Consider the following 26,899-nt stretch of genomic DNA (forward strand, 5'->3'; position numbering starts at 1 on the left):
ACCAATAACCACACAGCCGTTGCCTACACAACCCGCGGACCCTGGCTCACGGACTGTGCTTGCTCCGCCGTCGCTGGTGGCGGTGGGGGAGGAGAATGGGCGTGGTGGCTCATCGGGTCGGCTTGAGTCGCCGCCTTTGCTCCGGCCGTCGGTGGTTCCCTCGTCAGTGCCCCCGGCGGCTTTGGCTGGGGTGGTGCCGCTTGCGGTCCCGGTCCCACTGCCTCCTCCTGATCCTCCACCATCGGTTCTTGCGGCGGTGGAGCTTGCCAGTGGGAGACCGCGAGCAACACTGACAGCTGCATTAACACTACAAATGCCGACTCAAAAAGACCCACCTTGCATATCAGTAGCTCCCACACCAACACCAACAACGCAATATACAGCAACCACAACTAATCCACCATCCAAGCCCACAATTGAAAGACCAAGACGATCAACAGCCAACTACAACAGAAGCTACGCACTCAGCGGACAAGGGCGAAAGGAGGGATGTGATAGCAGGGTGACGGCCGAGTTGACTTCAATGGACCCGGTCAGGCGGGATGGACGAGACAGAGAGAGTACAGAGGAAGCGGAGGATGGAGCGGACGGCGGAAGGAGCAGTGAGTCGGAGAGCAGTGATGGGAGTGATGGTGAGAATGCCGGTGAGAGTGTTAGTGTTGTGCGTAGGTTTCGTGGTAGCAAGTCTTCAGTGTACAATCATCTGCTAGCTAGTCCTGATTGTTGCAATTCGTATTCCGACTCTTCGTTCACTGTATTGTGCCGTGGTCGTCATGGTTATGGACTACAGTTAAAAGTGTTGGAAGCTATCTATCAGCGTCTGTACAAGCCTAATTTGTGTGTACAGAAAGATAGTATAATTGGGTTGAAATTGTTTAAGTAACGTGTCGTGTTTAGTGCGGCCAAGCTTGGCCGTTAATGTTCTAGGTGTAATGTACTGCTGTTATGTGTTATCACGTTGTCTTTCCTTCCTTTCTCCTTTGTTCATTTCTCGCTTTGATTGTTAAAATTCACACTTGTAAATTTCACTGTTGTTGCTCTTAGTGTTATTTCTGTAACTTAGATTTTCTATAATAGTTCAATTTTTGTTTCAGTGTCCTTTAGTACAACGACGATTCCTGATGAGTGTTGTACGAAAACTTGTTTGAATCCATATATTTTTTCCCTACACCATTGCTTCATATTTTCATCGTTTTATTGCACATCGTCTCCACCGTTTTTACATTGCATGAATAAAGTACACAAATGTCGGTTCAGCTGGTTTTATTGATTGCGGTTATCAAATTATTGTCTCCTCGCCGTGTGTTTAAATTATTATTATTATTATTATTAGGAAAGGTTTGCTCCCCACACCGGAGCTCGCGCTATTCCGCCGATTTACTTGACACTTGACTGACTCACGACTGCCATCCAGAGTACACGAGAAGTCCATCGAACCTTCGACTCGGCAAACCTGCAAGAAAGCACCACTCCCTGCTCAATACACAGTGTTTCGGGGAATTCACCCCTCATCAGTTGAGCTTGAGTAGGCTGAGGAAGATTGTGCCTGAAGAGCACCACTTATATAATGCTCTCCAGGCACAAACATCACCAGGGATACAAACTTACAGAGACGCTCCGCTTCCAGCGCGACAAACACCTCGTGAACACCAGATAGTAGCGTGAGTCAGTGTCGCTCCTGGACGGTGAGACAAACGTCGAGGACCCTCGGTCATTCGCAACGCTGTCACCTCCAAACCAACTAGTCGCAAGCCCGCGCTGGGCACAACAGTACGAAGTAGTGGTTGCGACTTCGGCGATGATTTGTAGGAAAGGTTTGCTCCCCACACCGGAGCTCGCGCTATTCCGCCGATTTACTTGACACTTGACTGACTCACGACTGCCATCCAGAGCACACAAGTGTCAAGTAAATCGGCGGAATAGCGCGAGCTCCGGTGTGGGGAGCAAACCTTTCCTACAAATCATCGCCGAAGTCGCAACCACTACTTCGTATTATTATTATTATTATTATTAAATAGTGGTTGCGACTTCGGCGATGATTTGTAAGAAAGGTTTGCTCCCGTCTGTCTCACCGTCCAGGAGCGACACTGACTCACGCTGCTATCTGGTGTTCACGAGGTGTTTGTCGCGCTGGAAGCGGAGCGTCTCTGTAAGTTTGTATCCCTGGTGATGTTTGTGCCTGGAGAGCACTATATAAGTGGTGCTCTTCAGGCACAATCTTCCTCAGCCTACTCAAGCTCAACTGATGAGGGGTGAATTCCCCGAAACACTGTGTATTGAGCAGGGAGTGGTGCTTTCTTGCAGGTTTGCCGAGTCGAAGGTTCGATGGACTTCTCGTGTGCTCTGGATGGCAGTCGTGAGTCAGTCAAGTGTCAAGTAAAGTCGGCAGAATAGCGCGAGCTCCGGTGTGGGGAGCAAACCTTTATTATTATTATTATTATTATTTCCAAGTTGGAAGGCTGTCGGTTAGCGCTACGGAGATGTGTTGAAGCTAGGTGTCAGGACGTTGAATGTTTCAGTACTCTGTCAGTTTTGTGCCTAGTATTGCACTTTCTGACTGTATATAGTATCATGTTACAGTGATGGAGAGTTACTCTTAACTCGTATCGATATGTCCTTTTCTCTTCTACATTATTATTATTATTATTATTATTATAGGCTTTTCCGCGTTGGCATCGCCAAGCAAGCTTGGCTAGCCTTCGCATAAGCTGCTCCATAATGATGAGACGAAACAATGAATGCATGTATATACAATCTAGGGCAGAACCAAGGTTGAGGATATTTTTGAAGAAAGCTGCAAGTTGTATTGAGGAACACAATGTTGCAAACTCTACGAAAGTAAACTGCAAGAAATGTTTGGGGGTTGTTCTCATGATTATTGTAGTCACAGGTTGTGTTAGTAGCATTAAAGGTTGTGTTTTCACAGGTGGCTTGATGGAGTTTTGTTCATAGCTTGTTCGTATACGCTGTGGCGTGACTCGTTTCTAGACCCATAAATATTGTGATATTTCGGCCATTTTGGAGGGTATGCAAATTTCAAGGTTCCCTTCAGAAACTTTTTCAAGAGCTTTGCATAATAGATGCACACCCCAAAAGGGACCTACCTGCAAATTTTGAGCGAAACCGGAGAGATCCACTTGCACACATACTTTGGTATTCTCAGACATGCTCTCTTAAAAATGTTTTATTGCCAGAAGTGGTCTTCATATAAGGAGGCAGACATGCCTGTTTGTTGTTCGACTTTAAATATATCCAACCAACCAACTAACCAACCAATGTCCGGCGAACAGAGAGGTTGAAACAGGATGTTGGGTACTCTGCTATCGAGGTGCGTACCGTTGAGTTCATACACACAAATCGCCAGTGATGTAATGGGAGCTGGCTTCGCGCCAATTCGCGGCGCCGGTTTTGCACTTCGGGCCGGATTTCACCGAGCGCAACTGTAGGTGACAGTATTTTCTGGAAAACACTGACATGGTCACGTTCGTGTATTGCTCGCGAGAAACCGGTTTAGACATTTCTCAAGTTATCTGGTGACATCTGCGCTGTGCTAACTAATTACTTATTACCAACACACAGCATAGAAGTCAGTGAAAGCTTGTGATCTTTCACTAGTTTTAGACATATCATATTCCTAGCACTGAGGTAACATGTGTAGTCATCGAAATATTAACACCTAAGAAAACCAAATTGATATATATAACTTCTCCTTTGCAGACTTCCACTTCATATAGCATCCTGATGAGGGCAATTTGCTAAAAACGTTGAAAATTATTCTGAGAAATGAAAATGAGTTGTGAATTTGCAGTGCCCAGCGATTGAGCATGTGTGCTCACCAATTCTCTTTGAAAAAATGAAGCGGCAATAAAAAGAACTTTCTCCGGTACACACCTGGAGGTTGAACAGCTCTTCTGTTCGACTTTGTTGTTGTTATCAAATCTCATGAAAACAGAAATGGCTAGCAGCTTTTACAGGCAACAGACAACATACGCTAACATATAGGGATACGCTAACGTACGAGGATACGCTACAAGCAAGGCAGTGATACTACACAATGTACATCTTATCCAGGTCATTGGGTGCATATATCGGAAAAGAGATTTTTTGCGTAGTTCTGTTATTTTGATATGCGGTAAATGTGTAAAGCACGGTATAAGAAAATCTTCCAGGAAGTGATATATATCCTATCAAAAATCTACTTTGTTCTCCCAGGGTTTTCTTCGGGAATAAACTTGTTCACCTACCAGCCGGGCTATTCGACGCGACAACCGAATTGAGAAGCCTGTAAGTCATGTTGTGCATGTATCGTAAAAAGGCGTTTTTGTTGGCGTAGTTCTGTTCTTTTAAGATGTGGCATCTATGCATATGCGGATAATGCCGGCAGAAAATTGGCAGAATTCGGTACTTTTCTTGTAAATTTCATGCATGTTTGGTATGTGGATAAAGAAATGGAGCAAAATTCGAGAAATTGCCCGCCATAAGGTTTGTATCGTTCTGCCAATTTCACTGCTTTTCGAGCAGAATCTGCCACCTTTTCGATGATTGTCCGCCAGTAACCAGTGGCATCTCTTTGGTTGGTCTGAGGTACCCTTCCCCACCCTTTATGACCGATATCTGATGCCGCTCACGAGGTGGTCGCAACCAAAGTAAGCGAAAATGTGGTTCGTCATCCACCCTGTACCGAAACCCGTGCAGAACCAAGAGCAGCCTTGTATCAGATACAGTTGAATGTAGACAGCTACGAATGACCATCCGTCTGCTAAGGATGATCATGGCCACTGCAGATAGCCATGGAGTTTTGACATCATGGCGAAGCTTCGACACGCTAGCTGCTATTGCTATTCATTTTCCACTCGTCTTGCTCCTGGGTGCCATTGTCCTGATCTGTCAAGGTCTGAACTGAAAAATAGCTACAACGAGATGTGAGGGCAGTGCTTTTCTTCCCATTGCGCCTGGTGGACGAAAAAATGAAAGAAAAGTTCGCTCTTATTTGTTTGCAGCGTTGACAGCCTTGCTCTGTGACGACTGTCGGCTCTCCAAAATATGAATCATGCTTTCCTACGATTCCGAAATGTCATGTTAGTGTTTCAGGTTTACAAAACCAGAGAAAGATAGCGAAATAACAGCAGCGAAAATTACAAGAGGACAATTCCGGTATATGGATTGATACTGACAATGACCCTCCAGACATCTGTTTCTGTGGTGTTGGTGATGTGAGTGCAGAGTTTGGATCGGCCAAGAGCGCAATGTGGCGGTATGGTGTATTGCTCTTGATATTTCTCACCAATGTAGCCGATATATTCTTATATCCGGTCACTCAATAGCCGATACAGACTGTAGTTGTACACAACTCAATACAGAAGAAAACAGTTCGCGTACAGATACCTCTGTATCGACCTGACGTCACTATCACATTATAGTCAGGCGTAAGAAAAAAAGTTTTCTTTGGCCTCAACTTCTTTGTTGTCCGGTTGGCCATTGTAGCCGTCGACTAGAGTGCAACATAAATCCCTAAACTGGTGACCCTTAACGCTGCCTACTTCGGAGTTTTCTCGATGCGTGCCATCCCTGAGCTCTCAACGCAGTTTCCTGTTCGTCTCAAAACTTGAGCCTCACCATCTCGAAACTGGATCCGCCTCGGAGCTAGTGTGGCCCCTGCTGACCTCCCGGCCCACCTGGATAACCCGCTATCCTGTCACAGCACATCGTTCAGTCGTCTTCGTCTTTTATATTCACCCTGGCCTCAAGCTGGAAATTGGCCACCTCCACCCCAAGTATCAGTTTGCAGGCATACGCGCGGCACAGGACTTGGAGGTACGCACGCCTCCATCAGTCCTCGCCTCACACGGCACGCCTCGCCCCAGTGTTTCCTGTACTCAGTGACTGGTACGTTGCAGCCGCCTCTTACATGATAACACTCCTCTGTCACGCATACATTTCCTCTTTTCTTTCTTTCCAACTCTGACACCCGCCTCTGTCATGCATCTCTCTCTTTTCCACTTTCTGCTTTCTGAGTTTTGTTTTGGTCTTTGTGGCCACGTTATCAACAAACTTCATACAGTACACGCAGCGCTCTCTTGTACATATTGTATTATATGTTTGCCTTTCCGCCTTGTACATGCCGCGCTTCCTTTCTCTTCTCTTTTTTTCTTGTTTATCGTGCTTCGCGCCTCCCGGCCTCACCAATGGCGGGGGAGTACTGTAGCGAACTGACGTCACTATCACATTATAAGCATGTGCAAGATCATAAAACATTCTCTTAGGCGTCACCTTCTTTGTTGTCCAGTTGGCCTTTGTAGCCGTCGTCTAGGGACCGACGTAAAACCCCTGAACCTCTACCGTCTACCTCCATCAATAGAGTGATTCTAACCTACCAGGAAGCTAAAACCGAACGCAGCCTAGAAGGCGGACTGGGGGCTGGGGACTCTATTGGTGCTTCAATGGCTATCTGCGATGCGTAGGAACCCCCCCCCCCCCCCCCCCCAGCACGTACTGCAGCTGGCTCCGATGATTCTTCCTTTCACGTTGGAATTAGACGTTCTTTCCTGGAGAGCCCGAATCTCCTCTCGAAAGTCCGCAATGGCGGCTTCCTTTTTCTGTTCTTTGGAGGCTGTTAGACTTTTCAGGTCCGCAATATCTTGCACAAGAAGACGCACTGTCTCCCTCAGCTGCTTCGTGATCGTAAGCATCCTGATGCTGGCGGCTTGAGGGTCCATCGGTAGCACAGTCTGTAATGCTACTCGATCATTTGGCTGGATTTTTTTCCCGGAGTGCTCCGACGAGCTGAACTTGGCTGAGGCTGGCCAAGTTCATATTGTTGCCCCTTGCTAGGCTTTCCGGCCCTAGGTATCCAGAATACCAAAATCTATGGTAGCCATACTCTCCCTGGGAGAGCAGGGAATTGGACGTAAAAGAACCTACAACTGGGCAGGGGAACGACGAAAATGAGTTCATGCCCCAGGGGCTGCTGTGGCGGTCGACGTCAGCGGGTCGTGAGATGAGTTTGCACGCCTTTATGGCGCTCCGACAAATGCAATACAAAGACTCCCATTAGCTACACATTACACTGTTTCTGGCTCATTATTTCTGAATTTGATAGTCATTGTGGTGGATTTTCCGAATTTCTGACGCTGCATGCATGTCCCATGTGCGTCAACAACGCACAGTATTTCACAACACGTCAGTATTTCACACTTTCCTTTTCCCGCGTTATCACCACAAATATATCAGTTTTGTATGTGACAAACCATTATATATTAGCAGTTTGGTATATATTTTAATCATTCCACGTCTACCTTCAATGAAGGAGTTATCAATATCGTCTAGGGAAGTGTCCTCGCAATGGTGATGGTTGTGTGCAGGAGGGTCTAGTCAGCCACGTTGACACCGCAGTGTAATGGTGGAGGTGACTCAACATTTTCTTCAACGGCCAAGAGCTCTGTCCCACCCTGTAAAATAACTCCATTGAAGAATCTAACCAAAAGAAAACATGGAACAGAGAGCTGGAGCCGGGGGAGGCACCCACCAGGCCCCGTACCGGATGCGCAGTCAAGAAGGATGACGCAGTCGCGCCCCCACGCTTGACTGGCAAAGAAAATGAACCTGAGCCTTCGAAGTAGGAAGGTAGTTGGCTTGCGCCTTGGTGAAGTGTTCGAGCTGGATGTCTGGTTGCTGAATGTCTCAGTACTCCTTGTCAGGTTTGTGCCATTTTTCGCACTCACTGATTCTATATGATCTGGTTACGTTGTTGGCCATTAGCAAGCCGTGAAACGTCAATGCGCACGGGAACGAGTTCTTCGGAACACACGTGAAAAAACGCGTAATTTAGAATTAGATTCTCACGTTTACAACCTGCCTACACGAGTCGGCTGCTTTCCAGTTTCTAACAGTTTTCTGATGTTTTATCCTGGCGACAGTGTGTTGCGAAACTTTTCCTTGAGAACAATTCTCAGCCTAACTGACTTTTACCCGAATGCGACTGAAAGAAACCCCATGACTGCCAAATCATGGCGCCGATGGATGGTTGCAGTAAAGGGTTCTGTTCACGAGGTCCATGCCCAAACATTCTCAGAATGACTTTACAATGGAGCAAGCCAGTTGAGAATATTTCAAAAATGTACATTTCGGAGCAGTAGACAAAAATGATGGAGCAAGTGTGAACAAGTCTAATTGTTGGCACTGTGGTTACCCTCGATCCTGTTCTGTATCCTGTAAGTAATGGCTATGATTAAAACCAATGGTCCTACTGTGTTAGGTCTGGTCCTAAGGGCCAACACACAGCATTACTAAGGTTCTTACAGTTATTGTAAATAATCAAGGAATAGAAAGACAAGGAAAAGGGAGCTCGCATTCTCGGACCAAGTCTAGCACAGCAAGCATGCAAAACCAGCCACGAGCCCAGGCCCGCATGTGCGCCTTATCACATTACATACACAGCATTCGCCCCCCCAAGATTTTTTTTGGGGGTGGGGTAAAATCATAAGCAAAGAGGCAGTCTAATTTGGTGCCGACAGATATAGAGGTAGCTGTTGAAAATACAACGACCGGATAATGCAAAAGTAAAAAGGTCAAAAACAAACAAACAGACATTACAAACACGAGAGAGCTTGGAAGCTCAGGGACCTGCGCTATGCTTTTTTGCCTTGATGACCTAGGGATGTTATAAATTTTTCATTTCTCCTATATTTTTTTAGATATGACCTGGATTCGACCCCGCACTATCGCCCTGCATGCATCACCCGATATACTTCGCATACGTACTAATTCTTCCAAGTTGCTTCACGTTATGATCTTGCATTTGAAAGCTGTATTTGAATATCGTCACCAGCTGTTTGCGGCCAGCCGTCTTTCATGATACGGTACGGTATGAGACAGATACGATCGAGGGTAATACGACATCGTTTACCACATTGATGACCTAAAAAAAGCATAGGGATGACAATTTTCAATTCTCCTAATTTGTTTAGGTATAACTTGGGATTCGAACCTGCGCTATTGCCCTACATGCATTCCCCAATACACTTAGCATTCCTACTCATTCTTCCAAGTTGCTTCATGTTATGATCTTCCATTTGAAAGCCCTATTTGAATATTGTGGCCAGCTGTTTGTGGCCAACTGTGTTTGATGGTACGGTACGGTACGGGACAGATACAGGATAGCGCCAGGCGTGACACAAACAAAAAATAAATACCAAATTAAAGCTGTGTGGACCCTGGCTAGTGCCAGACGTTACTGAAGTAACATCTTCTGCATAGCTACGGGAATAATTATACTTATAACAGTTACTGCAGCTTCCAGCATAGTCCATGAGAGCTGAGCTATATATCGAGGTAGGAATGACAGATAAAGTTAGCCAATATTGCATAGCGTTGGGGAATTCGAACAGATCGGAAGAGAAACCATGCGAATGTTTCAATGAATTAAATGAAAAACAATCTTATGTGAAGACTGTTCGTCATGACCTACATGTAGAATATTCATCTGGCCCAGAAATGTCCACTTCCTACACTCAGGCCGCATCAGATCAAAATAACGGGACAAGCAATACATACTCAAAGGTAATAGTACGCAGTTTGAACTCCGACCGACATGTCTCTGTGCTTGGGCGCAGAGACATGTCGGTCGGAGAGACGCAAGGGTGCCGGCGCAACAACACTGGGAGCCGTCTCGAGTCCAACGGCGTCTGCTGCTGGGGCTAGCGTATAATCCGGCCTGACAGTGCCACTGTTGCTGCTAGCGTCCGGAAGTGGTAGAGGAGAATCCAGTACTGTCGGCGAGTCACTGGTCGGTGTAGGCAGCTGTGCGACCACCGCCTGGTCCACAGAAGAAGAAATGGGTACTTGGCCAAACTACACCGCCCGCGGTCGTAGTTCTTCCCTATGGCGCTTCCTGACGACATCATCCAGCTGCACTCCGAAACTGTGAGAGCTGTGGACATGCACTACAGTAGCTGGTACCCAAGTTGCTCTACTACCAAAGTTCAGGGCAAACACAGCGTCACCGGTGTTAAACTTTGGCGTAGTCAAGCTCTCCTGGTACACCTTGACCTGCCGATGACTCTCAGACTGCCACAATGCATTGAGCCGGATTCTCGGTTGCCGGCCCATAAACAGCTCCGCCGCCGTCTTCCCACTGGAGGTCGGCGTTGTTCGATGCAGTCAGAGAAACCGGTCGAGCCTGACGTTGAGTGGTTCACCAGTATTCGACATTTCTTTCATCTTCTGCTTGAAGACGCCAATGTAGCGTTCCGCGAGGCCATTAGTTGCTGGATGACCTGGCGCCGTCGTTGGCGCCGTCGTTGTGTGTAGAATGCCATTGCCATCCAGGAACGCTTGGAATTTTGCACTCGTGAACTGACTGCCGTTATCTGTAACCAAGTGTTAACGCAAACCAAACACAGAAAACAGATGGCGTAAAGCAGAAATCGTGGTTGCACTGGTTGCATGAGCCATGGGTATTACATCCAAGTACTTAGAGTAAGCATCCACCACCACCAAGAACATTTTTCCCAGAAATGGCCCGGCAAAATCAATGTGTATCCGTTTCCATGGACCCGTAGGCCATGAACAAACACCGGGTTTTGCCGGTGGGCATTTGGCATTCTCTTGGCATTGCATACACCCATCGACTTTAGATTCTATATCCTGGTCAAAATCGGGACACCACAAGTAGCGCCGGGCCACTTGCTTCATTTTCACAATGCGAAAATGCTCTGCATGCAGATCTCGTAGCAAGAGCATTCGAAGTGAGTTAGGAATCACCACCCGGTTGTCCCATAACAAGATATCATTCTCCACAGACAATTCCATTCTCTTGCCAGCATATGCCATGAGGTCTTCCTCAATTTCAGCAGGCCACCCATTAACCACATAGCGGATTACTTTAGCCGATACAGAATCCGATTCTGCTCTCACCACAGCCGCTTTGATTATTGAGTCGTTCTCGACAAGCCTGCACCGTGACAGTCTCCTCCTCGCTCGGTGACACAGATTGCATTGGTTGTCGCAAGAGAAAATCCGCATGGACGTTTTCTTTCCCCGCGAGAAACTGCATTTCGTAATCATACGCCACCAGTTGCAATGCCCATTTATTCATTCGATTAGAGGCAAGAGTGGGGACATCCTCGTGATTTCCCAGTAACTTCAAGAGTGGCCGATGATCAGTGACCACTATGAACTCCCTACCGAGTAGGTACTGGCGAAATTTGGTAACTCTGAACACCACAGCCAACGCTTCTCTTTCAATTTGAGCATAGCGTGACTCTGCTGGGTTCAGCTTATGCGACATGAATGCGGACAGTCGTAATTCGCCATTCTTCTGCTTCTGCAGTACTACTGCGCCAAGGCCCACTCCCGAAGCATCCACTTGCAACACTGTTGGCCTTTGTAAATCATAGTGTGCCAGTAGCGCTTCCGAACACATAACATCTTTCAATTAGCCAAAACTTGCTCGTGAGTGGTCTCCCAGTGCCATTTCCAGCCTTTTTCAAGAGGTCGTGCCAAGGAGCTGCAATTTCTGCGAAATGAGGCACAACCTTCCGCACGAAATTTGAGGAACCGATGAAAGATTGCAATTCGGCAACATTCTGTGGTGGTTTGGCCATTTTCAGTGTCTGTAATCTGGCTGTTGAAGGGGAGACGCCCTGCCCACTAATCGTGTGACCCAAGTACAGTCTGTATCGGCTATAGAGTGACCGGATATAAGCATATATCGGCTACAGTGATATTGGCACGAAATATCAAAAGCAAAACGTATGTTATCCAGCAAAAATATCACTATAACCAATATTTGAAGCTCGGATGTTGAGCCATAAATAAATGTAGAAAGGAAAAAGACATTATGGATACGAGTTAAGAGTAACTCTCCATTACTGTAACATGATACTTTATACAGTCAGAAAGTGCAATAACTAGGCACAATACTGACAGAGTACTGAGACATTCGACATCCTGACACCTACCTTCCCCTCTTTGGTCTTTTCCATAACCTTGAACCTTCCAAGTTGGAAGGCTGTCGGTTAGCGCTACGGAGATGTGTAGAAGCTAGGTGTCAGGACGTCGAATGTCTCAGTACTCTGTCAGTATTGTGCCTAGTTATTGCACTTTCTGACTGTATAAAGTATCATGTTACAGTGATGGAGAGTTACTCTTAACTCGTATCCATAATGTCTTTTCCTTTCTACATAACCAATATTATCGGATGTAATGATATATCCTATATACATCCTACCAAAATTCTACTTTGTTCTCCCAGAGATTTGGGCTCACATGCTATTTTGGACTTACACTTTGTATGAATCTACACAGGTGGGTGGGACGCAGCCCTCACTGTAATCCACACACTCCACCTACAAACTAGCACGCAAAATAGAGTAATAAGACATTCTTCCAGGATCATACATCCTATAAAAATTCTACTTTGTTCTCCCAGGGATTTGGCCTATAATCAACTTGTTCACCTACCTGACGGGCTGTTCAAAGCCACAACCAAATTACAAAAACTGTAAGTCATGTTGTGAATGTACCGTAAAAAGGCGTTTTTGTCGTAGTTCTTTTGAGATGTGGCAAATGGGATTTCGCGATATGGCATCTCGTTGATTGATCTCATGTACCCTTTATGACCCGAAGCTGACGCCGCTCGTGGAAGACTTTTCCAGGTAGAACTCCGTATTGGAAGCAAAGAGCTGAGATAGTGTCTTTACAAGTTCCATTGCGCATTCCTTCAAGAAAGAAACTAGCTCTCAGACTTATCGTTTAGTATCGTTTAGTAGACATGTCGACTATATCTGTAGCAAAGTCAGTAAAGCTGTTGGCTATCTCATGTCTCATTGCTCCCACCTACCGCCAAGAGTGCATAAACAAGAGTATGCAACTGTGGTTATGGGCCAGTGCGCGGCGCGCTGCCTTCATTACGTAACTTGCCTCCATCACGCTCTGAAAGCATGCACTCAAACCCACAATTTCTCGTACGAGCCCATCCGTTTTTGCTCGATTCATTCCAGTACCTACGCGATCTCTAAATTTTGGCGCGTGAACTCCAGTTCCGTACGAAAATTCATTTCAAACCAGAGGGAAAGCGTAGTGTTTGATTTTCCGCAGTGCGCGGACTGCAGCTGAATGATGTAATGAAGGCAGCGCGCCGCGCATCTAGCCCATAGAAAAGAGATCACAGTTGCATACTCTTGTTTATGGACTCTTGCTACCGCTTGAATGCATTTGCCTTTTTTATCATTGCTATATTCTCCCCATTTTTCTCTATTACTCAACCGCCTGGTCATCCTTACCAAGTACATCGTTAATGAGTACCCTGGAAGTCCACAATAAGAGGATACTGAAAGTCCTTTTCCGCAAACCTTCCCTATCTCTAGTCAAGCGGATCGAAAACTGTGTATTGTTGTTCATTCTATTCGTCTTGACAAAGCCCCGCCACATTTGCGCAAATATAACTGGGTTCTTCCCACTCGTCCTACGCACAATCCCTGCATTTTACCTAAAGCCCGAACATCAGCTTATACCAGATCTCCGTTTTTTGCTGCCTATTCTCTCTGGCTGGCCCAGGCTCTATCAGTAAAATCGTCTTGTACCCTAAATGATTTCAAGGCTAATATGAAGCTCGTGTTCTAATAGAGAGGTTCTGCTTTACGTGAAACGTAGAAATCACGTAGAGAGCAGGTGTCTGGGTTAGAGTCTTCGGCTTCGCATGTTTTGGGTCCAGACTTCTACGCGGAGATGAGGTTCTCTACGTTGTGGCACACGCAAAGAAAATGCGTACGGATTGGCTGGGTATCGATCAACAGATGCAGAAAACTGCCAAATATGGAAGGGGAAATTCCCAGTACTCATTCCACGTGACTTCTCTACGTGAAGAGTAGAGCAGAACAGGATGTCTTTACGTTACGGGAACGCGAAGAGACTTCGCGTGATTCTTTGCGTCGCGTTACCAAAACGTAGAGCAGAAACTCCCTAATAACTGCTAATTCTTTATCGAGGTTAGTTTCTCTTTGCCTCCAGTAATGTGCTTTTTTTGTTTACTGCCATGGCTGGCTACTGCCTCCTCCCTCCATGTTGGCCTATATTCTCTGGCCACGGGAAGGTGAAATAAAAATAAATAAAATGAAATTGCATCGCAGCTCAAAGAAACTATTTGATCACAAAACGAATTGGGACCCATGCCGCTCGTCAACATTTACAACACTTTCGTTTTGACAAGTTCACTCTGACTCCATTATCGATACGAGGAAGAACTCGTTTGTTGTAAACGAAACGTGCATGACTGTATCGACGTGAGTGAGTTGTCATTCTTCCTGCTTTCATGCGGAATATTTCTTCCAGTTCACAGTGAGTTTTTCCAGGCAGCTCTCGAGTGCTCATATGGTAAGATGGCAAACTCCGCTGGCGATCGCCAGGATTGCTAATCTTTTTGAAACGTACTGTAGGTCCATCAAATTCATTCAATATCGAATATCCAATGTTAATTGTATGAACCACATAGCTGGCTGTACTTCTTGAAGAAATGAAGAAAATCTATCTGGCCGCTTTTAGAAAACGCTCGGTGGAGTACAGATATTTGCGTTCGGAACCGAATGATTCTAGTCTATACATGTTGCCACTCACCGACTTACAATATTTAATGCTCGCTCCATAGCAAACCAGTCGGGCAAACTCATTCAAATCGGTGAGGACGACGGAAAGCGCCCCCTCAACGCCAGCACGCCAAACACTGCAGCGTGGTCACCTCCACCGAGTCTGACAAGAAATTTGAACTCACAACCCTTGTCACTCCACACAACTACCATTAATTTTCATTCCCTAAACGACTCCAATTTCACTAGCAGCAAAGCTCTGCAGAAGTGCAAAATATATTGAACAAATCTCGATTTGTACGATCGAAGCACGATATTTATGCTTCCTAAAACTGGCCATGCGCCGACCACAGCGTGACATAGGCGAACCCAGCAAGCGCAAGCTACTAGTGTTTGTCTGGAGGTGCCTTCATGGGAAATCTAGCGCCACATTGTCTGTACTTTTCGTCAGATCTGCTGACAGGATAACCCGTCTTCAGAGGTCTAGTGGTCTGCTCAGTGGGTGCGTTGGATTACACACTTGAATCGATTCATGAATTCATTCGTGAATCGATTCAAGTGCGCACTTTCTTCCAAGTAATCGAACGGCGTGAACATGCTAAAATCGCAATAAGATTTTGGTTACGTGGTCATGACGTTGAACAAAACTTAAAAAGTCAAAAGGTCCGTGCAATCTACGACTTACGGCCCTTTTCAGGAAAAGGGCCATAAGTCGTAGATTTCACGAAAAAACTGCTATTTGATACTGACTTTCTTCTCATCGCTTTTCTTTCACATGTACTTGTACATGATGTAGTCACTTTCGCATGTAGAATATTCCATGTTTACTTTTAAGCTAAGTGTCGTCTGAAAAATGGACAATGCCGAGGCATTCCCGATCCCTTGGATCTGGACGGTGTTTAATGATGACGAGACAGAAGAAATGCTGTTTCCTGCTTGGTGCAATATTGCTCTGTTTATGATGTTCCTTGTTTGTTACCGGAGCGCAGCAGTGCCAAGAGTAACACATTTTGCTGAAGCAACTGTGCCCAGTTATTCTATGAACAATTTTTGCCAGCATTTTCTTCTCCCTCCTTTATCTTGCCTTTACCCTATTTTGTTGCTGGGAGAGGTTTGATGGAGTTGTGTGCATGTGCATGTGGCGGACCATTTTAGTACTAGGGACCTTTCGCACCCCGCGTACGGATACGAAACGAATGCTGATTCGTCACCTGGGTTCGAGGATTCGTCAGAGTCCCTGCGGAGAACTCGTTTTCACGAATGGAAGCCTCTTCATTCGTGGCACGCTCCGAATCTGTCAGGTACACATTTATTTGGATAGGTACACATGTTTTGCAAGGTACTCATTTTTCCCTTGATTCCATGATCTGTGCACGTGTGCTTGTAAAAACCCGTACGCCAAACTACCGGCGCCCGCGGCCGTATTCGTAGTTCCCATGCACATTTGCATGACGACCTGCGAAACCTGAAATCTGTTTTCAACGAAACGATAACGAGCCGAATCAAACTTTCGTTTCGCATTCGTTTCGTAGCAAATGCGAAAGGTCCCTACTGTCATGACTTTTCAACACGTGGCTTCTTTTCTTTTCTTTTTTCACATCACCCCATGTGGATCCGTGGAATCGATTCCGAATCGTTTCCAGGGCTCATGACATGGAAATCGAACGACTTGAATGCATGCGAATGAATTTATGAATCGATCCAAGTGTGTAATTGAACGCACTCAGCCGGGCCATCCTCCACTCGCTCTGGCGTTTCTCGGCCGTAAGTCGCAGGATCTGCACTCTGGAACCTGCTGCCGGATTATCTTGGGACCATAGCAAGACAGAACAAGTTTAGCATAAGTTGCCTACCATATTGTTGGTAAGATTAGCCCGCCCTTAGCTCTCCTCAACCACCCTGTCTGTCTCCCCTGATACTCGCTTGTCAGATACTTTCGTAATTTTCTAATTCCTGTCCTCTCTTTTCTAAATGCGGCTTATCCATTCGCCTTTTATAACATTGGGTCTAGTTCCCGCTTATTGTGTGAATTAAAATAAACCAACCAACCAAGCAAAATAGCAGATCGAATGATTTGATTGAGTTGATCGACGATCAAGATCAGAATCAAAATCTGGACGATGAAGGCTGATCAGCAACACGATGTTTGCGTACATTTACATGAGTTGCCGGAGTTCGCAGCATGCAGCAAGGTGTGGGTTTTCCTCAGGTTTGGTGAGGAGCGCGCGTACGTCTGCTTGTTGTAATTTTCTTGTCGAGCAACTATTTGTCTCCAAAAGGTCGACACTCTAATCAATGACAATGCAGGGCTGGTTGACCACGCAGCGTTTGGTGTCAGCGCGACTCCATCGACCTGGCAAAGAGGATATTTTGAAAACCAGCTTGTAATGAAAATTTGATTTCTAGGACTCGGATGACTACGCTAAAAACCCCAATAATGACTATTGTGTTGAGCTCATCACGTTATCTGGTTGCAGGAATATAGATCAGGTGGGAATAGAGACATTATGTCGATAGGAATCAACTTTATTCTCTTTGTCGAGCTATGTCGCTCCAGCAACAGAGGTCATCCATGCGTGAAACACAAAATCACTGTTGGCATCCTAAAAAAATGCATGAAACACACCACCAACTTACCAGATACACGAAATAGCAATGGATGCATTTCCGTACCCAACAAGTCGATCTCTCCGGAGTGCACCTCAAAAGCGAGTGCTCGAACCTGTGGCGACTACGTCATACTGGCCAACCCTCCCGGTTTTCCCGGGAAAATCCCGGGAAATCAACACTACTCTCGGGGTCCAGGGGATTTGAAGGAAAATCCCGGAAATCACAGTTTCGTCTGATACAGGATTTTCCTGAAAACTCCATGGATTTGCTTTGAACGTCCCGGTTTTTTTCCAAAATATGTACGGTTCGCACTCGCACTTCGAACTGTAAACGACACTTTCAAGACCTGACCACAAGATCTGCACTGACAGGCGCTATAGGCGGGCGCCGACGCGCCGACTGATCGAACTGCAATGCAGGGTTGAACTGTGCCGTAAGCAGATCTGCAGAGTTGAACTTTTTTTGGCGGAAAAAAGCCCTTTTCGCTTGTTTTTGTACCATCCAGGGATTCTGCATGTATTGTCAACGGATTGAGATTTTGGTGGTTGGTCTGCATGCTACGTGGTCGAAATTTCAAAGGAGATTCCTGGAAATCAGGTTGCAGCTAGATCCCAAATCATGAAGTGCAGGGCATCGTGCCTCTTCATGGTTTCACTCAAGCAGCTTTCCATCAAGAGTACATAAACCCCAGAGTGTGCAACGCCTGATCCAGCTCTGCATAGGGTCTTGGTCGAGCGGAATCGGATCTTTGCGTCATAATACCGTACAAATCTGAAGGGAACCCGGGGAGTCGCGGGTACTCTTGGATCAAAAACAATGATGCCCTGCCTCGAGACCGGCCTTGCACTGGTGTGGAGTGTATGCATGACATCAGAAGATCCGATTCCGCTCGACCAAGACCCTATGTAGAGCTGGATCGGCGTTGCACACTCTGGGGGGTTATGTACTCTTGATTCCATCATACATCATAGCATAGTAAATATCATGTTGCTGATCAACCTGATCGTCTAGATTTTGATTCTGATCTTGATTGTCGATCAAATCGATCAAATCCGTCGATCTGCTATGTCACGCGGTGGTCGGCACACGGCCAGTTTCAGGACGCAAAAATATCGCACTTCAATCGCACAAATCGAGATTAGTTCAATATGTTTGCACTTCTGCAGAGCTAGTGAAATTCGAGTTGTTCAGGGAAGCAAATGGTTGTTGTTTGGAGTGACAAGGGTGGCCAGTTCAAATTTCTTGTCAGACTTGGTAGAGGTGACCACGCTGCAGTGTTTGGCGTGCTGGTGTTGGAGCTTGAGGAGGCTCTTTCCGTCGTCGGGTATGGAATTGGCAATGTTGCAATGTGGTGAAGTGAAAATATTTGAATTTGTTTATTTCCAGAAAACCTGGAACACTTTTTTACGAGACATGTCCTGGGTGGTAATGGAGTATAGTCCTCTATCCTGCATTGCATGGTTCAGAAAAATAGACGCTGTAAATGGCTCTCGCTATGGCCCTTGAAATTTGCCTATTTTAGCGATGCAATTTAGTGATATTTGGAGATGATGGCCATTGCTTTCCTGGATGTAGCCATGGCTCTATGTGGTGGTGATGTGAAGACTGCTCAGGTGAGGTAATGTTGGCAGGGCGGTGATTTGTTCTTAGCTCCATTGCGTACGCTGTACCAGCACTCGTTTTTGGACCCAATGTTCAGTCGTATTTTGAGCCCATTTTAGCCAAGGTGTCCGTAAGTTATGCAACGAGCCCTTTTGCATGATTGTCGTAGACCCCAAAGGGAACCTACTCGCAAAATTTGAGTGAAATCAGAGAGATAGCCCTGCCCAGCATTTCTGGTTTTCTCAGATATGCTCTCTTAAAAATGCTATAAGATAAGATGAAAACCTTAAATGTCCCTGTCAAAAGAGTATTTAGACACAATTTCCAACATTCCTTCATTCCTTGTTCAGGTTTTTGCATTATAATAATCTCCGCTATCTTCCCAGTGGAGTGCCTCAAGACACACCTCACTTAATTGAACTGTAAGTCTTGCCTGACTAACAAAACTACACACATTCCCAGTATTTCATGATTCAGCCGTTTGCTCTTCCTCTAAGGATCTCTGCAGACCTGGGATAGTGGGAAGGCTGGGGATGCTGTTTAGGGTAGCCATCGGAAGTGGCCCTACTATTGTGACTATGGAATATGCAAGATAAGTAACACAGGATGCTACTGTCGATGATGAGGAGTATGAGTGTGATTTGCTTAGTTTATGATGCAGTTTTACACAAGGGAATGGTCTCAAACTGCGGAGAGTGCTCAATGCAAGCGAGGCAGAGCTTCATCACACACAAGCGGAAAAATCGTCAGAGATCAAATTCCATTACACAGTGTTTCACCGTTCAAGCAACGGATCATCAGATGGATGATCAAACAAAGTATGATACACTGGTTATATACTCAGAAGGTGTGAACTCCATCACTATGGAGTGTGAAGATTATCATTATGTCGGGTCCCGGATGTGACAAGTCCATTTTTCATGATGCATTGTACAGAGTGCCTAGGTGCTAGATGAGGGTGATGATATTGCGGGGTGTGACCAGCCCATTCTTCATGATGCATTGCACAGAGTGCCTAGGGAAAGGTGATAGCGCAGAGTGGTGCCATGCCAGGTAACAGATATAGAGGCGCTACCAAGGCCATAGAATAATCACTGTCCTTATGTGATTGGCACAAAATTTGATAGGACATACTTGCTTTCGTGCCTGCATTTCGACACAATCTCATTTCGCTTGTTTAGCCTAGTGCGGGCGTCGGTTTCGAGGATGTGATACTTCTCGGTAGTGCAGAGGCCGCATCTCTTGGACGTGTTATCGAACGAGGTGGCCCTGTCGCGGATCTTCCAGTCAATGACGTACTGTCTGTTGTCCCGCTTCATCGACCAAACATGCTTTGACAACTCGGTGGAATTCTCATAGCGGTAATGCCTGAGTGTAGTCAAATGGTTGGAGTAGCGAGCTTTGAAAGGCGGCGCAGACATGCCGGTATAGACCTTGGCGTTACGGGTGTCGTCCGACACCATGGCCTGGTAGATGACGTTGTCCGCCTGGCAATTTCCTTCGAGTGGACACGAGTTCTTGATCCTGCAGTTGCAGTCCTTGTCCGGTGTTGGTGGGTGCAACACTCTCTGGTTGTGGGCCTTGATGCAGTTTTATCATAAGCAGATCAAGACTTTGCAGTGTGTTGCAAATTCCTGTAGGAGGACGAATAGCTTCTTTCGGCTCATACCCACACATTATTTCATACACCTACTTCGAAGTAAGTTTATACATCTCTTATACATCTAAGTTGGAAATCGATAGGCACATCAGCAAGAGATGGAACCTCTGCCTAGAAGAAACCCTCCAGACAAGACACCGCTACTGCATTGTAGGAGTGAGCTTGTATGTAAATGACTCGCCAACCAATTCCTACTCAAGAACCCCAATGCAGCCATGACATATTCGCAGGTGTGCAACCACCCCTAAATTGCAATTTTGTCTCTCACCCTCTACCTTTGCTCTCCTCCCTCTTCCCTTAGCCTCGTGCTGCCCGTTGTACGAGGAGCCAAACCACCCAACCCATTGCAGTGAACACATTGCGTACTTCTGATGGTGTCAATTCTTTTTCGAACCGTGCTGCGTTGTTCTTTAATGCGCTACCCTCTGAACTCCGCAGTTCTTCTCACACTGCATGACGTGCAGAAATTCAACAACTTTTTGAAGGACCCAATGCTGACCGCTTCTTTTTCTTTGCTGCAAGTCACACTCCATGTATGTTCTTCAATATCTTTACCTTTACTGTGTCTTCACATTGGCTATAGCCTCATTGTTTAACTTTTCTTCTTCCTTTTACCTCATCGGCGCTCTTTAAATTTGTTTGTCAACACTGTTGAGTTGTTCGATGTTAAATAAATACTATACACCACACCACCACATTTCGCTCTTGGCCGATCCAAACTCTGCGCCGTAAAGCGACAGTGAAATTACGAGACAAACGGGAAAGTTCCTCAACATCCATTGCTAGATCGAAATTTAGCAGCATCGGACGCAGCACAGCCCTGACTGGAGTGAATGCCCCATGGGCCTCTCGGTGTGTCAAGTGGCTGTTTTGCGGCAGAAGATGCTGACTGAAGGCGCAGGCAACATCAGTGTAGTGTTCAACGGGTATGGCGGCGTGGTGTGGCTGTGTGCGACGGGCTGGCAGGACAGTGATTGCCTCAGGGGCCTCTGGGTCTGCCACGTTGGCCAGTTCGCTTCGTCGTTCGTTCCCTGTCACGTTACTATGGGCCAAGTACAGTCAGCCACAGTATCTTTGTTTTTGTGGCACATGCAATAACTAACCTTTCTGGTGTTAGACTGACTGCTGTTTTTGCGCTCCCCCCCCCCCCCTCCTTTCACACGTGCTTCATGTTCCTGTCCCAGCCATGAGCGTGTGTCGTTATCACCTGACCTTGTTATCACTTTTGTCACTTAGGGTATGCCACGCTTCTATGCAGAATGAACGCAATTGCGCCAATTTAGCCCTATAAAGATTAGTCAATTCTTTAAGTTCAATTCTTATTATTCTAATAAAGGTTTGCTCTCCACACTGGAGCTCGCGCTATTCCGCCGACTTTACTTGACACTTGACTGACTCACGACTGCCATCCAGAGCACACAAGAAGTCCATCGAACCTTCGACTCGGCAAACCTGCAAGAAAGCACCACTCCCTGCTCAATACACAGTGTTTCGGGGAATTCACCCCTCATCAGTTGAGCTTGAGTAGGCTGAGGAAGATTGTGCCTGAAGAGCACCACTCATATAGTGCTCTCCAGGCACAAACATCACCAGGGATACAAACTTACAGAGACGCTCCGCTTCCAGCGCGACAAACACCTCGTGAACACCAGATAGCAGCGTGAGTCAGTATCGCTCCTGGACGGTGACGTCGACGACCCTCGGTCATTCGCAACGCTGTCACCTCCAAACCAACTAGTCGCAAGCCCGCGCTGGGCACAACAGTACGAAGTAGTGGTTGCGACTTCGGCGATGATTTGTAGGAAAGGTTTGCTCCCCACAACGGAGCTCGCGCTATTCCGCCGACTTTACTTGACACTTGATTGACTCACGACTGCCATCCAGAGCACACGAGAAGTCCATCCAACCTTCGACTCGGCAAACCTGCAAGAAAGCACCACTCCCTGCTCAATACACAGTGTTTCGGGGAATTCACCCCTCATCAGTTGAGCTTGAGTAGGCTGAGGAAGATTGTGCCGAAGTCGCAACCACTACTTCGTATTATTATTCTAATATTATTAATATTAACTGGTTTGAGGGAAAGAGACAAACGGGAAAAGTCTGAAGAAAAAATTGATTGTCACCACCAGGACTCGAACCAGGGACCCTTGCTTATAGCCTGCGATGCTCTAATAAAACAACGATGCTCTAACCACTGAGCTATGGTGTAGTCGTCATCCCAGCAGAGACCGTTCAAAGTTTTCTTCAGACTTCGAAATATCATTATTATTATTTATGTTAGGTTGAGCACTCTTACCTTAACACGAACCCTTGCCGCTCGCCCTGTGCAGCGCTCACTGCTCTTGGAGCATTTCGAGCACTTTTCGCGGGGTTTGCAGCTCTTTATCAAAATGCTTTGCTTCACGGCAACGTATTTCATTGCAAAGAGCTGAGCTTCGGTCCTCTGAGCTGTGCTGAGGAGCTCTAACAGAGTGAAACAGTTGCTGTCCACAGATTTGAGTATTATTATTATATATTATTATTCACAGAGGCAATATGCTTTGGTTCTGGAAGAGTGCGCAATGCCTGATTCAAGCAGAGCGCCGTACACAAAGGCACACAATGAAAACCTTGGCAAATTTATTCCGTTGTGACTCCGAGTTTCATGGCTGAACCAATCATCAGACAACGATAATGGAATAGGAGGCAGCGCTGGTATATCTAAGTGGAGAGAGGTTCAAAAGCTACCTCCCTAAACAAGAGAAGTGAGCTGGTATCTAAATGCCCTCACCAGCGCAAGTTTCTGCTGGCCACCCCTATTACATAGACAGCTATGACCGCTGCGAGTTTTTTGACGCGTGATTGCAGGAGTTTGTGTGCGCTTAGACTTGTCATACAAACGCAGATGCCTGTGTATACGTGTGGACATGTGTCTATAGGTGTGTGTATATGCGTGTGTGCATGTGTTTGTGCGTGTCCGAGTTAGGGTGTTGTGGGTGGGTGGGTGTCCTGTGTGTGCGTGCGCTCGTGTGCAAGTTAGGGTGTTGTGGGTGGGTGTATGTGTGTGTTAGTGTGTGCGTGTATGTGTGTATGTGTGTGTGTGGGTGTTACTATGTGTGTGCGTGTTAGTATGTGTGTGTGTGTGTGTGGTGTATGAGCGACATTAAGCGCGTACTTGTTAGTGCTAGACCTGCGCCTACTGCATCTGCCTCTGAAATAGCCCGTCCCTGTATACATTCACGCGATTACTCCCCTCGCTATCGTATTATCACACCTCTCTCCACTTAGATATACCAGCGCTGCCTGCTATTCCATTATCGTTGTCTGATGATTGGTTCAGCCATGAAACTCGGAGTCACAACGGAATAAATTTGCCAAGGTTTTCATTGTGTGCCTTTGTATAATATATTATATTATTCCCGTAGCTATGCAGAAGACGTTACTTCAGTAACGTCTGGCGCTAGCCAGGGTCCACACAGCTTTAATTTGGTGTTTGTTTGTGTGTTTGTTTGTTTGTGTCACGCCTGGAGCTATCCCGTATCTGTCCCGTATCTGTCCCGTATCTGTGACTACAAAGGCTCTACAGGATTGTGCATAACAGCTGTCCACAATATTTGCGGGCTCCTGTATCTGTCCCGTACCGTACCAATATTCGTCGTATTATGTATACGACTCCCTGATGTAGAGGGAGATTTGGAAAGAAATAGGGAGACGGGGAGGAAATTAAATTAGAATAGACGCCGAATAGGTGATAGGATGCGTCAGCATAAACATACTTTGGAAGAGAGATCCCGTCGTTCCCAGGAAACGTCAGGACAGACTTCCCGTCGACTCCAGAACGCCCGTGATGGGCAGAGTCAGCGCCGGTCCCAGGAAACGTCAGGACAGACATCCTGTCCACTCCAGAACGCCCGTGATCGGCAGAGTCAACGCCGGTCAAAGGAAATCAAAGGAAAAAATATATCCATCAGTTCTAACAACATGCACGATGAGCTGGGCAACAAAGCATAGCGTAGGGCCCTGAGCTTGCAAGCTCTCTCGTTATTCGCAGAGAACTTGGTGAGCACACATGCTCATTCCCTGGGTACTGCAAACTCACAACTCTTAATGAAGTGATACCCCCGACACAAACTGCACAAACAAGTGTGACATTCTTTGAAAGTTTACTTTTGGCTGACCGGTTTCACTACTAGGTGTAGATCATCAGAGTGAAGAGTTCCACTTTACTCTTCACTCTGATGATCTACACCTAGTAGTGAAACCGGTCAGCCAAAAGTAAACTTTCAAAGAATGTCACACTTGTTTGTGCAGTTTGTGTCGGGGGTATCACTTCATTAAGATTCATTTTACAGAATCATTTTCAATGTTTCGGCAAATTGCGATCATCAGGATGCAATATGAAGTGGAAGTTATATACACTAATTTGGTGTTCTTAGGTGTTGATAATATTTCTATGACTGCACATGTTACCTCAGTGCTAGATATATGACATGTCTAAAACTAGTGAAAGATCACAAGTTTTCACTGACTCATATGCTGGGTTTTGGTAATAAGTTAGCACAGCGCAGATGTCACCAGATAACTTGAGAAATGTCTGAACAAATTCTCGCAAGCAATACACGAATGTGACCATGTCAGTGTTTTCCAGAAAATACTGTCACCTAGGTAGCCAGTGTGGTGTGACTGTTTTAGAGTAATGACCATCCAGCACTGGTGTTGATCTCTCGGCCTTCGTTTCTGATCTCTACTGCCTCTCGCAATTTGCGACTTGCCCTGTCACTGGCTCTTGCAGGCACAGACACTGGCGAGAAGACGCTGTCCGCGACACCTAGGTTGATCCTCGCATGCTTAGCTCGCATGTGGTCACCCCATGGCTTATCCACAGTGCGCCTACAAGCTTCACCGTTGTGTTCCTCCAGTCTCGTCTCCAGTGTGCGACTGATGCACAACTTGCATTGCAGCCGGTATATCAAATTCTTCTTCAAACATATTTTCACTCCACCCGACTTACAAGTCGGTCCCATTGGGCGTCCTCTTCTCTTTGTCTTTCTGATGTTGGGCTCTTAATGCAGCTGGGCGGACTTTGTGCTCAGTGACAGAGCTGACGTTTGAGGCTACCCGCATGCTCGTAAACCACCCGGACTGGTAGCTTGTGCTTCCGGATAGCTTTCGGATGATGCACCCTGCCCGACTTATACGGCAGCTTCAGAAACGCACAACTGGGATTACCTCGGCGGCGAACTTGGGTCTCCTTGCTGCTTCTCGGGCATTGATGATGAGGCTCTCTGGATAGTGGTTGAGTTGAAGTTGGTTTTGAATTTTCTGTTCACTTTCTTTACACATGGTGTCATTGGAAGACAGATGTTGTGCTCTTAAGAATTGAGACTTGGCAGTGGCAAGTTTGATGTGATGGGGCACAGCAGATGCGTAGTCTATCAGAAATCCACTATTGCATGGCTTTTGAAAGAGCTTGTACGTCATCTGGCCCGACTGTTGTATTGCAATTGTCACGTACATGTAATCAATCCAGCCTTTGCTACTGCTGAGCTCGTAGGTGAACTTGAGTCGGTCGTGTCCTGCATTGAAGTGCTGTATTAGCACCAAGAGGCGTTTCTTACCATGGGTCCAGAGAATGATCACATCATCAATGTACCGTTTGTACAGCACAGGCAGAACCCGTGAATCAGCCAGAAGGCGCGTTTCCAGAGAGTGCATGAACAATATTGCGAATGGTGGTGCTAGATTATTGCCCATTGCAACTCCCTCTAACTGGTGGTAAATTTCACCTAAGAACACCAAATTTGTGTATATAACTGCTCCTTGGCAGACTTTCACTTCAGATTGCATCCTGTTGATGGCAATTTGCCAAAACGTTGAAAATGATTCTGTAAAATGAATTGAGTGGTGAATTTGCAGTGCCCAGGGAATGAGCATGTGTGCTCACCAATTCTCTTCGAGTTATGCATAGCCAGCAATCGCATGTCATCACGTACATTGAAAAATCAACGTAATTTTGCGAATCGACCTTTTTTTCATGATCACTTTTCAACGAGGACGAAGCAAAGTCGGCCGAACGAAGCCTAGAGGAAGAAAATCACCCTCTCCACTTCACCATCACGATACTGACATAGATACGAGATGCAGATGGCTTCCTTGTGCTTGGCCCAGCATGCCAAAAATCACACCTCGGAGGAGTACAAAAATTACAACTATCAGATGTCCTCGATTGCTGGCCATGAAGCTGCAGGATGCCTCACCGCTACTTCATTTATATTATTATTCAACATCATATGCCTCCACTGATGAGCTGCCAAAACAGCGAAACAGCTGTCTGGAAGGCCATTGTCAATATCAATTTATATACCGGAATTGTCCTCGCTGAAGTGATGGTTATGTGAGTGCAGAGTTTGGATTGGCCAAGAGCGCAATATGGTGTTGTGGTGTATTGGATTCCATAATGGCCGGG

At 46.2% G+C, this 26,899-nt stretch overlaps 1 long non-coding RNA gene across 1 annotated transcript in view; it reads left to right on the plus strand.

Annotated features, from left to right (window-relative positions):
• The first annotated feature begins 4,212 nt into the window (after window positions 1-4,212).
• LOC135821433 (uncharacterized) overlaps window positions 4,213-26,899 on the plus strand; it is a 29,726-nt gene continuing 7,039 nt past the window's right edge. Inside the window, exons 1-3 of the long non-coding RNA XR_010554349.1 lie at window positions 4,213-4,284; window positions 12,431-12,502; window positions 19,145-19,216. This is a non-coding gene — a long non-coding RNA (uncharacterized LOC135821433). The remainder of the gene's footprint in view (window positions 4,285-12,430; window positions 12,503-19,144; window positions 19,217-26,899) is intronic.

This window comes from Sycon ciliatum, chromosome 7 (genome assembly GCF_964019385.1).
Source record: "Sycon ciliatum chromosome 7, ocSycCili1.1, whole genome shotgun sequence".
Classification (NCBI taxonomy): domain Eukaryota; kingdom Metazoa; phylum Porifera; class Calcarea; order Leucosolenida; family Sycettidae; genus Sycon; species Sycon ciliatum.